The sequence below is a fragment of the Leopardus geoffroyi genome, chromosome C3, assembly GCF_018350155.1.
Source record: "Leopardus geoffroyi isolate Oge1 chromosome C3, O.geoffroyi_Oge1_pat1.0, whole genome shotgun sequence".
NCBI lineage: Eukaryota > Metazoa > Chordata > Mammalia > Carnivora > Felidae > Leopardus > Leopardus geoffroyi.
In genome coordinates, this window is record NC_059338.1 from 133,699,234 (window position 1) to 133,712,481 (window position 13,248).

Consider the following 13,248-nt stretch of genomic DNA (forward strand, 5'->3'; position numbering starts at 1 on the left):
TAATTGGCCTTGTAATTTCCGATCGATTCCCGAAATCAACACTCAGGGCGAGATGGGTGCAGACGCCACGACCCCGGACCGCGCCCCCACCCCCCAGCAGAAGGCCGGGGTCTCGCCAGCCTCCACGAGCTGACCTCTCCTGGCCCAGAGAATCGCGGGTTCCCTGCACGTGGCGGGGCGGGGGAGGAACGGGGCGGGAGGGACGCGGAAGGGATGCAAGCGCCCTCGGAAGCGCTGGTTCGCGCACGTGGCGGGGCCAGGGAGGGGAGAGGGGAGAGGGGGGGACGCGGAGGGGATGCCAGCGCCCTCGGAAGCGCTGGTTCGCGCACGTGGCGGGGTCGGGGAGGGGAGGTGGGGGGACGCGGAGGGGATACAAGCGCCCTTCCTGCAGCCCCCTGCCGCTTCTCCCAGAATGACAGCCCTGAGGGCTAGAGGGAGAGACAATTCCGAGAGGGGCAGAATTGAGCATTTTAACTTATAACTTTTAACTTATATTATTTAACTTATAATTTAACATTATAACTTTTTTTTCTCTTATCCTTACGGAAAATTGATGCTCATGATTCAGCCACTTAGAGATAACTATTTTCCAGTCTCTGTCCATTGAAATTATGTCTATATGTTTTCTTTATTAAGCAGAAACTTAAGTTTACAAAACTGCCCCCTACTATATAGGGAACATTTTGTTTGTTGTTAAATCCCACTAAAAGGATGTACCATGATTTAGAATCACTGGCGTACCGTTGGCCTAAGTTTTCAGTATTACAAAGAGCTGTGCTACACATCTGTGCAAATAAATATTTGCCTACGTCCCGGATTGTTTTCCATTCGAATCGATTTCTAGACGCAAGCTAATGGGACCAAACGCAGAAAAGGAATGGAAAGATTGAGATGGGCCCAGGTGCTCCGACAGAGCACAGCGACGACGGCACAGTGGCGGAGGCTTCAACAGTGGCTATTGTTATTACTTCCTTGATTTACCCTATGGCTAATACGCCCCCCCTCCCATAATTATTATTCAGAGCTTTCCTAAATGAAGCAGGGCTCTGACTTCACCCGAACAGCAAGAGGTTTCCCAGGTAGGGAGGATTGACCCGGCCTAGAGGCTCAGTAACCGGAGGAGGAACGGAGAGGGAGGAGGGGAGGTGGAGGGGAAGAGGCATAGGCAGTCCAGATCCAGTTTGTGGATGGATGTCCTTCCCAGGTGACATACAGGGCCGGACCCCGCCCCATGTCCATGCGTACGCTTGGCAGGGGGTGGTCGTGACAATGGCCGTGACGACTGATGGCCGTCCTTTCAGCTGCTGGCCTTGGGGATCCCGCAGTCCCCCCCCTTCCTCCTTCTCCCTCCCTAACCCCACACCTTCAGACCTCCTCCTCCCCTCCACCCGCGGCTGCCGGAGCCCCCACACTCTGGTGAGTGGGAACCCAGAAGCCACCAAGGCTGGCCTCGGGCTAGAGACGGGGCGGGGAGCGCAGCCGCAGACCGCGCGTCCTGCAGAGAGAACCGAGGCAAGGACTGGCTCCCTCCTCCCCACGTGGCCCAGGGCTTCCGGGAGCCGGAGCTCCCACACTCGGTCCAGGCCGACCCTGGGTCGTCTCAGCTCAAGCCCTAAGCCTGAAGCCTGGGCTGGCCCTTATCGAACTTTTGGAAGCCGCCTAGGTTGCTGCTAGGGGTCGGCCAATTGACAAAAGGGTGTAACTCGGAGCTGTCTACCTGCGCACTGAGATGGGACGACTGGTTTCTCCTGGTGATCTTTTACTTTTTGCTGGAGAGTCCGGGGGCCTGAGAGAGCTTCTCGGTTGGGCAAGGCTGAAGCGCCTGTTTCCTCGTCTTCACCTTAGCCCTTTGGGGAGCTCGTCAGGGAGTGAAGGGGTGAAGCGTTAAGTGCGAGCTCGGTGCAGGCCGCTCACTTCACATTTTGTGAAGTGTTTACGTTATTCACTTGGTCTAAGTCTGACACTCTATACTCTTCACTGCTGCGTATACTTCTTGAATGCAAGGACTACCTCTGACACTTCTTAGGTTGGTTCCTTGATAGATGAATATGCATATAATATGTATTTTTATATACCGAATATATTTTTAATATGTAAGCCACCTATTTACTACTTTTGGTAGTAGGTGTAAACTTTTTGAAGCTAGGTATAAACCGTGTACACGGGAGGCTGCCTGTCACACTCACTGTCGTGTGAACCATGCTTAACGGGCATGTCCTCGGAGTCCTGTGGGGGGTGGGGAGGCCTGCGGGTGGATAATTTCCTCCATCTAGCTCACTGTTTGTTTCACCTAGCTAAGTTTCAGAGCTCTCAAGTCTCAACTTAATTTTCATTCCTCCGAGAAACCTGTCCGGACCTTCCTTCCACAAAATTAGAAAACAAATCCTGGGGCACATGGGTGGCTCAGCCGGTTAAGCTTTGGACTCTTGATTTCAGCTCAGGTCATGATCTCATGGTTTTGTGAAATCGAGCCCCACCTGGGTCTCTGGGCTGACAGCACAGAGCCTGCTTGGGATTCTCCCTTCCCTCTCTGCCCCTCTCCAGCTGTCCCTCTCCCCCTTTCACTCTCTTTCAAAATGAATAAATAAACATTAAAATATAATAATTTCTAATTTGAGAAATTCATTGAACTTTTTTACTGGCCTAATTAATATGTAGCTAATATTTGCAAATATTCCATGAGTATTTGAAAAGGCTGTGTATTTTTTTTTTTTAATTGGGCAGAAAATCTGTACCTGTTCATCAAATTGTGTGATCTATTCCTTTACATCTACATTTCTGTGTAAATTTGATCTGTTGATTTTTGAGTGACAGGTTAACATCCCCTGCTTTATTTGGGGTTTGTCAGTAGATTTTTGTTCTGCTATCAGGCTTTGCAGTATAAATTTTAAATATGTTAATAGGTGCGCAAAAGTTCCTGACCGTTACATATATTTGGTGGATCATATCTTTTATGAATATAAAATATTCTTCTAGTCCCCTTTGAGACTTTCAACCTTGATTTCAAATCGGTCTGATATTATTGTTTTTATCAATATCTACCTTGTAGACAATTTTTTTCAATTGCTTCTGTTCCTTTTTCTTTGTCTTTTATTATTTTGCTCTTGTCTTTTATTATACTCAATGAGAGAGAGAAAACAGTGAGTCTGATGGTGATTTCTACCATTTTTGTGATCATTTTCCAAACTGTGTTCATATAATGTTGGTCTTTTTCTTGTTTCTGTTCAGATAGCTCTGTTCTGGATTCACTAAAAATTTTCTTTCTCCAAGGGAAGGAGCAATGAGGGGGTCTCAGAGGCTGGGCAGTGCACTGGTGGCTGATGTCTTTCAGGAGGACAAGAAGTTCCCGTGTACATCCATAACTCTAGAATAGTTTACCTGGACTGAGCAGGGCTCATTTTGATAAGCTCACTTTTATGTGTTTGTTACTATTTTTAGTTTTGAATCCCATCCTGGTTTGAGTTGTCTCAAGTAAAGATTACGCATGAAGGGGCGCCTGGGTGGCTCAGTCGGTTAAGCATCCGACTTCAGCTCAGGTCACGATCTCACGGTCCGTGAGTTCGAGCCCCGTGTCGGGCTCTGGGCTGATGGCTCAGAGCCTGGAGCCTGCTTCCCATTCTGTGTCTCCCTCTCTCTCTGCCCCTTCCCCATTCATGCTCTGTCTCTGTCTGTCTCAAAAATAAATAAACGTTAAAAAAATTTTTTTTTAATAAAAACAGATTATGCATGAAAAATCCACACTCCGGTGGTTTCTATGGTTTTATACTATGCACTATGGACATCAAGTAAAATCTGGTCACTAATAGTTAAGTGTGTTAGAAGCATGTCTGTAAACGGTAAAAAATCTTATGCACATCTATTAGTTCAAGCTAAAAATAAAGTAAAATCATCTACCTCCCTCCCATTCAGTCAGTGGGTGTTTATTTTCATTGTATTATTAGACGATCTGATAACTGACCTATTTCTCTTAGTCTAGTTTTCACACTGTGAAAGAGTTACCTAATCTACTCACCTGCAAGAGAGATTTGGTATTCTGGTTTTATGATATGTCTTTGAATAACTTTCTGTGAGTTGTCCTGCAGCATTTTTGGCACATTCCCTAAAATTCCAAATTTATTTTTCTTTCCCATTTGTTTTGGGACATGTCCTTTTGTTCTAGACATTTTTCTTTCCTCTCTCTCTCTCTCTTTTTTTTTTTTTTTTTTACATTTTTTAACGTTTATTTATTTTTGAGAGACAGAGCACAAGTTGGGGAGGGGCAGAGAGAGAGGGAGACACAAAATCCGAAGCAGGCTCCAGGCTCTGTCTGTGCTCACAGCAGAGAGCCTGACACGGGGCTCCAACACACAAATGGTGAGATCGTGACCTGAGCCAAAGTAGGATGCTCAACGCCTGAGCCACCCCGCCTTTTTTCCTTTTTAAAATCACAACCTCTATATTGAAATGTATTCAGTGTTCAGTCTTCCTGAGCAATTTATTGAAAACATCTTATCTAAGACTTTCAGACAGAGTCGCTAATCTATCTTTTGAAGTAGTTTGGAGGTTTTTTTTTTTTTTTTTTTTTTTTGGCTTGGGGCACGAATTTTGAGAGAACATGTAGTCTTGACCACTTTTTGTCAATCATCTGGTACACATTTGTAGTTGTGTACACATCTCTGAGCAAACATTGGGGACTGACACAACAGTTGCTCTAACTCATGCAAAAGGCTCCTTCCTAGAAATTGATTTGGTGATTTTTAAAATGCCTCTTAGGATGAGAACCCCCCACTACACTTCACATTGGAAAAAGGAAGCAATATGCATGATTGACATCACCAGGAATGTCTGTATGCTGCATGTGTCATTATATTGAACATGCCTCATTTTGAGGCTATGACCTTGAGTTGTCATTGCTTCAGAAAACGTGGACTGGTTAGGACATCCATTAATGTCCTAGAACAAATGCTATAACAGAATCCCCAAGGGAGACAGGGATTTTACTGGTCTCCGGACACAGGAATCCATTTGTTGGAGCATATGCTGAGTGTGATGAGCTGGAAAATGAAGTTAATTTCTGTGTCAGACCAAACTAGGTGAAAGACCGAGTCACTGGATAAGATGAAGGCTGCATATCCTTGAGAGGGAGGAATAACCGCATTTTTCCAGATTGGGTCACACACGTTTTTGGTTTATTTGACAAGTCCCACATAGAGTAGAGAGCAACATAATCTGAGAGCTCCACGTTGGTGTCTCATTGTGAAATCTTTAATTTCAGGTTATACTTCATGCAGAGTAGTAGAAGAAGAGAGGACGAGACCTCGTCGCTAAAAGCATCCTGTAAGTGGAAAAGCTATTAATACTCTCAAGAGCTCTTGTAGTTGAAGTTTCAAAACAGAAGAATTGTAATTTCCTGTCTTCCATGTGGGTTACTTGATTATCAAAGCAGGAACAATACAACAGTTTTGTTTTATATTTATTACTAGGAGGTAATGTTGTTGAAGTTTTAGGGCATTTTTCTAGATGAGATTCTTGTTCAGTTAGTAATAGTAAGCTTTTCCCCTGCTATTTACAGTTGCCCTGACATTTTTTTTTAAGTTCCGTGTTTTTTTTTTTTAATGTTTATTTATTTTTGAGAGAGAGAGACACAGAAGGACAGAGCGTGAGAGGGGAGGGGCAGAGAGAGAGAGAGGGAGGGAGACACAGAATCCGAAGCAGGCTCCAGGCTCCAGGCTGTCAGCACAGAGCTGGACGACGTGGGGCTCAAACCCACAAACCATGAGACCAGGACCTGAGCTGAAGTCAGATCCTTAAGCGACTGAGCCACCCAGGTGCCCCTGGTAGGTTTTTTTAGTAATCTCTTCACCTGACGTGGGGCAGGAGCTCACGACCCCAAGATCAAGAATGGCATGCACTTCCAACTAAGCCAGCCAGGAGCCTCTGCCCTGACTGAATAACTGATTCATTCATTCATTCATTCATTCATTCACTTACTTACTTTAATTTATATTTTGAGAGAGAGAGAGAGTGCATGCATGAACAGGGGAGAGTGGCAGATGGGAGAGAGAAAGAAAGGACTGAGAGAGAGAGTGAGAATCTTAAGCAGGCTCCATGTTGAACATGGAGCCCAACATGGGACTTAGGCCTGGGGTCATGACCTCAGCCAAAATCAAGAATCAGGAACTCAGCCAACCGAGCCACTCAGGCGCCCCTGCCCTGACATTTTTTTTTTTTTAATATTTTTTTTAATTTTTTTTTAACGTTTATTCACTTTTGAGACAGAGAGAGACAGAGCATGAATGGGGAAGGGTCAGAGAGAGGGAGACACAGAATCTGAAACAGGCTCCAGGCTCTGAGCTGTCAGCACAGAGCCCGACGCGCGGCTTGAACTCACGGACCGCGAGATCATAACCCAAGCCGAAGTCAGCCGCTCAACCGACTGAGCCACCCAGGCGCCCCGACATTTTTTTTTAATTTAATTTTTTATTTTTTAGAATTTACATCCAAATTAGTTAGCATATAGCACAACAGGGATTTCAGGAGTAGATTCCTTCATGCTCCTTACCCATTTAGACCATCCCCACCCCCCCACAACCCCTCCAGTAACCCTCAGTTTGTTCTCCATATTTATGAGTGGCTTATATTTTGTCCCCTCCCTGTTTTTATATTATTTTTGTTTCCCTTCCCTTGTGTTCATCTGTTTTGTCTCTTAAAGTCCGCACATGAGTGAAGTCATATGATTTTTGTCTTTCTCTGACTAATTTCACTTAGCATAATACCCTCCAATTCCATCCCCGTAGTTGCAAATGGCAAGATTTTATTCTTTTTGATTGCCGAGTAAGACTACATTGTCTATATATACCACATCTTCTTTATCCATTTATCCATCCATGGACATTTGGGCTCTTTCCATCCTTTGGCTATTGTTGACAGTGCTGCTATAAACATGGGGGTGCACGTGTCCCTTTGAAACAGCACACCTGTACCCCTTGGATAAATGCCTAGTAGTGCAATTGCCGGGTCGTAGGGTAGTTCTATTTTTAATTTCCTGAGGAACCTCCATACTGTTTTCCAGAGTGGCTGCACCAGCTTGCATTCCCACCAACAATGCAAAAGAGATCCTCTTTCTCCGCATCCTCGCCAACATCTGTTGTTGCCTGAGTTGTTAATGTTAGCCATTCTGACAGGTGTGAGGTGGTATCTCATTGTGGTTTTGATTTGTATTTGCCTGATGATGAGTGATGGTGAGCATTTTTTCATGTGTTGATTGGCCATCTGGATGTCTTCTTTGGAGAAATGTCTATTCATGTCTTTTGCCCATTTCTTCACTGGATTATTTGTTTTTTGGGTGTCGAGTTTTATAAGTTCTGATTAGATTTTGGATACTAACCCTTTATCTGATATGCCATTTGCAAATATCTTCTCCCATTCTGTCGGTTGCCTTTTAGTTTTGCTGCTTGTTTCCTTCACTGTGCAGAAGCTTTTTATTTTGATAAGGTCCCATTAGTTCATTTTTGCTTTTGTTTCCCTTGCCTGTGGAGACGTGTTGAATAAGAAGTTGCTGTGGCCAAGATCAAAGAGGTTTTTGCCTGCTTTCTCCTCGAGGATTTTGATGGCTTCCTGTCTTACATTTAGGTCTTTCATCCATTTTGAGTTTATTTTTGTGTATGGTGTAAGAAAGTGGTCCAGGTTCATTCTTCTGCATGTCGCTGTCCAGTTTTCCCAGCACCACTTGCTGAAGAGACTGTCTTTATTCCACTGGATGTTCTTTCCTGCTTTGTCAAAGATTAGTTGGCTATACGTTTGTGGGTCCATTTCTGGGTTCTCTATTCTGTTCCATTGATCTGAGTGTCTGTTCTTGTGCCAGTACCATACTGTCTTGATGATTACAGCTTTGTAGTATAGCTTGAAGTCTGGGATTGTGATGCCTCCTTCTTTGGTTTTCTTTTTCAAGATTGCTTTGGCTATTCAGGATCTTTTCTGGTTCCATACAAATTTTAGGATTATTTGTTGTAGCTCTGTGAAGAATGCTGGTGTTATTTTGATAGGGACCTGCCCTGACATTTTTTAACACAACATACAGGGGTATCTGGGTGGTTCAGTCAGTTAAGTGTCTGACTCTTGGTTTCTGCTCAGGTCATGATCTCACGGTCTGTGGGTTCAAGCCCCACGTTGGGCTCTGTGCTAACAGCATGGAGCCTATCTGGGATTCTCTCTCCCCTCTTTCTGCCCCTCTCCTGCTTGCTCTCTCTCTCAGTCTCTCTCAACATAAATAAACAAATAAAAATAATTTAAACACAGCATACATTATATTGGAAGCAAAGCCTACATTTCTATTCTACTTCCCACCCCTCCCTACCCCCACTCAGTCCATTATTTTGTAAGCAGAGTACTAGCCTTGCAATACTGCAATACTGCCAAAATATACCTATTTTTACGTATCGAGGAACCTACCTCCTATTTTCTGATGGGAAGATGGTATAATAATTAAAAGCATAGGGGCATCTGGCTCAATCAGTTAAGCATTTGACTTCCCCTCAGGTCTCGATCTCATGGTTTGTGAGTCCAAGCCCCTCACTGGGCTCTGTGCTGTTATCACAGAGCCTGCTTCAGATCCTCTGTCCCCCCTCTCTGCCCCTCCCTGCCTCTCTCAAAAACAAATAAGCGTGGGGCGCCTGGGTGGCTCAGTCGGTTGAGCGTCCAACTTCGGCTCAGGTCAGGATCCCGCGGTCCGCGAGTTCGAGCCCCGCGTCGGGCTCTGGACTGATGGCTCAGAGCCTGGAGCCTGCTTCCGATTCTGTGTCTCCCTCTCTCTCTGCCCCTCCCCCGTTCATGCTCTGTCTCTCTCTGTCTCAAAAATAAATAAACGTTAAAAAAAAAATTAAAAAAAAAATAAGCGTTAAAAAAAAAAAAGTGAAAAAAATAATCAAAAACATAGACATTAGAGACCGATACAATTAACTGTATGATTTGGGGCAGCAGACTTCTCTGAGCTCAATTTTGTAAAATGAGGATAATAATTCCTATCACACAGGCTTTTCGTGTGGCTTAAATAAGATATTTTGTAAGTACTCAGAACAATATCTGGTTCAAATGTAGTAGCGTCTTTGCCACTAACTGCATGATTGATACCATTTAAGTACTTTTTGAAAATGAGGTAATAGTTCATGTTTATTTTTATTTTTTGAATGTTTATTTATTTTGAGAGAGAGAGTGAGCGAACAGGGGAGGGGGAGAACAGGTGGGGCTCAATCAGCATTAAGAGTCAGACGTTGGGGCGCCTGGATGGCGCAGTCGGTTAAGCGTCCGACTTCAGCCAGGTCACGATCTCGCGGTCCGTGAGTTCGAGCCCCGCGTCGGGCTCTGGGCTGATGGCTCAGAGCCTGGAGCCTGTTTCCGATTCTGTGTCTCCCTCTCTCTCTGCCCCTCCCCCGTTCATGCTCTGTCTCTCTCTGTCCCAAAAATAAATGAACGTTGAAAAAAAAAAATTAAAAAAAAAAAAAAAAAAAAAAAAAAAAGAGTCAGACGTTAACCAACTGAGCCACCCAGGCACCCTGGGTTATAGTTTAGTTTTAAAGACTTACACACTCTAGGGGCGCCTGGGTGGCTCAGTCGGTTAAGCGGCCGACTTCGGCTCAGGTCATGATGTCGCGGTCCGTGAGTTCGAGCCCCACGTCAGGCTCTGTGCTGACTGCTCGGATTCTGTGTCTGCCTCTCTCTCTGACCCTCCCCCGTTCATGCTCTCTCTCTCTCTGTCTCAAAAATAAATAACCGTAAAAAATAAAATAAAATAAAATAAAATAAAGACTTACACACTCTAACTAAAATTTTACCATCAAAAAGTAGTATTTTGGGGCACCTGGCTGGCTCAGTCTGTGGAGCATGCGACTCAGGTTCTCAGGGTTGTGGATTTGAGCCCCACATTGGGTATAGAAATTACTTAAAAATGAAATCTTTAAAAAAATGAAAAAGGTAATGTTTTATATGCCAGGTCCTGTTCTAAATACTTAATGGTGGGTTCATTATCATCCCTGTTGTCCAGATGAGGAACTTGAAGCACAGGGAGAAAAAGCAGTTTGCCCAAGTGTGGTGAGAGCTCTGACTCTTACACAGGCGATGCCACTGCAGATTTCAATGTTTAACTTTTTTTAATAGGTAGGAATAGGAAAATAAAATATATATGTGTGTAATAAAAATATACAATTAGGGGTGCCTGGGTGGCTCAGTCGGTTACGTGTCCAACTTAGGATTCTGCTTCAGATTCTGTCTCCCTCTCTCTGCCTTTCCCCTACTTGTGCTCTCTCACTCTCTCTCTCTCTCTCTCTGTCAAATAAGTAAATAAATTTAAAAAAGGAAGGAGAAAGGAAGAAAATGCAAGGTGGTATGTATCTAGATCCCTGTCTTATGAAGGCTCAGCCACAGGCGCTTTTCTAGGAAGACTATACAACAACACTATGTTTTAGAAAATATCTCAGAAGGTGAAGTGGAGAGGATCTCAATCTGTGCCTATGGGAAGTTAACTTCTGCACCCCTTAGCCCCTTGGACAACCACTGAGGAAGCCCTGCAGCCTGATGCTTCAGACGAGTCTGGAAATTGTGAAAGGAGCCAGTGAGTTTGGTGGCCAAGGACTCCAGGGTCGGGCATGAGCCAGATGAACCAAGGCGGCATGAAAAGAGGTGTCCAGTAGACCAGCTGGGAGATTTATCCTGTCTGATGGTGAAGAAGTTACTTAACCTCTTTTTGTTCACTTTCCATACCTTGAAGTTAGGAATAATATCAGCCTTTTAGGACCACTGTGGAAATTAAATAAAACAATGATTATAGTGATGATAGATGACATACGGTAATAGCACCTAACATTTCCTGAGCATATCCCATGTATGCTCCAGGCATGGTGCTAAGCACTGTGCATTAACTGCCTTATAGAATCAAAACAATCATCTTATGAGGTCATATTTTTGTTTTCATCCACAGATGAGGAAACGAAGGTTAAAAAAGGTTGCACAACTAGTGAGTGGCAGAGCCCAGATGTGACTTCTAAGTGTGAGTGACTAATGAGTGTAAATACGTAATTAGTACGTCGTCTCACATTTGTTAATTCATTCGTTCATTCATTCTTTCACCAAATGTTTTTTGAAAACCTTCGCTGTGTCACATGTGTTCCGGGTGGGTGGTATATGTGAGTGCCAAAACCCAAACCCTTGCGCCCATGAAGCTTAAATTCTAGTGGTGGAGAGTGGGGGAGACATTCACTGGAGGACAGACTTGGTAAAAAGGGAAATGTGTTATGTCAGAAAGCAAGTGCTTTGGAGGTTAAGCAAGGTCGGGAAGACTAGGGGTACAGACAGGTGGTAATTTGACCTAAGGCGGTCAGGGCAGGTCTCAAGGTAAGGGAGTCATGGGTGGGTGTCTGGGGAAGAGCCTTCCAGTCTGAGGAGCAGGTGCACTAAGTCTTAAGAGCACAATGTGTCCGTGACAGAGGGACAGCAAGGGGGCAGGCTGGTGGGAGCAGAGGCAGGGAGAATGATAGGATAGAGGAGTGGGGGTGAGGAATGTGAGGTGGCGGACCATACAGTCTTGGAGGGCCTTGGAGGCCATCAGAAGGGCTGAGCTTGCACCGTGAGCGATGCAGGGCACACTGTAATGCTATATAATGTAAAAGCACTTGTTACCTCAAAGCATTCATGACAATTGCAATCTTTTCATGGTCTTCCGGCCTCACACAGCACTGAATCTGCTCTTGCTAAAATCATTAATAAACTCCTAATTGGCAAATGTGCATACACCTTTAAAATCTTATCAGCTCTGTTGCATTTGGCTTCTACTTGACATTCTGACAAAGCGTATGTCCTTATGTATTTAAGATCCTATATATAATAGCTTAAATGCAAAATGATCATAAGCTGCATCCCTGTGTTGAACATTTTAAAATGTGTGATTAGAGTCAGATTGTGAAACATTGCGTAGGTAGAGACTTTGCAGATCAAAACAGCGATCTTGACCCCAGGTACGGCTTGTTCAAACTTTGTATTAACTGTGACTTTAGGGAAATTAGTAAATAGTTTGAGTTTTATTTTCCTCATCTTCAAAAGATTATTGTGAGTGGCTTATTGTTCTACCCATTCTGCAGATGGGCAAACAAGTCCAGATAGATTGAGGAACCCACTTCCTATTCCCCATCTGAGCAAAGACAAAAATTCATCCATACCTGTGAAAACTGGGGAGCCTGGCAGTCACCCGGGCTTCTATAGAGCACCATCCCAGCTCTGCAAAGGGGGGCTAAGGCAAGCTCACAGGACAAGAATTCTCTTTCAAAATGACTTGTGATCCACTCTAACTTACAGATAAAAGCACCGTTAAAGCCCAGAGGTCTACAACTCTAGAAAATCATGGCTATAATCATTTTCCTGTGGCCTAGAAAATGGAAAAGCAGATGTAACCAAAGATTAATCTTGGCTATTTAAAATATAATGGCATATATTAATACCTATAAAACTTCTAGTATTGACCAATACATCTTTCTGGTGCCTTCTTAAATATAGTCCCTGGTGCATCCTTAAGATACTAGTAAAATTTACATTAATGTAACTAGAGTGGCAGATTTTAAGTTATGAAGGTGTTATGAATTGGGGGAAAGCAGAAATTACTGAAGAAAATAAAAGAAAAGCTGACACCTAAATAAAATCAAGATCTGGTTATTTGGGGGAAAAACATAGCAAATAGAGAAAAATGACCAAGATAAAAATAAAAAGAAATGCCAATTAAAAAAACATTAGGAGAAAGAGATAAATCCTGGGGCACCTGGGTGGCTCAGTCGGTTGGGCATCTGACTTTAGCTCAGGTCATGATCTCACAGTCCGTGAGTTCGAGCCCTGCATCCGGCCCTGTGCTGACAGCTCAGAGCCTGGAGCCTGCTTCAGATTCTGTGTCTCCCTCTCTGCCCCTCCCCTGCTCATGCTCTGTCTCTGTCTCAAAAATAAGTAAAAACAGGGGTACCTGGGTGGCTCAGTCGGTTAAGCGTCCAACTTCAACTCAGGTCACGATCTTGAGGTCTGTGAGTTTGAGCCCCGTGTCGGGCTCTGGGCTGACGGTTCAGAGCCTGGAGCCTGCTTCGGATTCTGTGTCTCCCTCTCTCTCTGACCCTCCCCCGTTCATGCTCTGTCTCTCTCTGTCTCAAAAATAAATAAACGTTAACAAAAAATTTTTTTAAAAAAATAAGTAAAAACATTAAAAAAAAAAGAAAGAAATCCTGAAAAGGATTTTTTTCACAA

General features: G+C 44.1%; 1 long non-coding RNA gene across 1 annotated transcript in view; it reads left to right on the plus strand.

Moving 5' to 3' along the window:
* Window positions 1–1,307: 1,307 nt before the first annotated feature.
* The window catches only part of LOC123584954, a 71,698-nt gene continuing 59,757 nt past the window's right edge, over window positions 1,308–13,248 (plus strand). The window contains exons 1-3 of the long non-coding RNA XR_006705797.1: window positions 1,308–1,416; window positions 5,255–5,316; window positions 10,952–11,020. This is a non-coding gene — a long non-coding RNA (uncharacterized LOC123584954). The remainder of the gene's footprint in view (window positions 1,417–5,254; window positions 5,317–10,951; window positions 11,021–13,248) is intronic.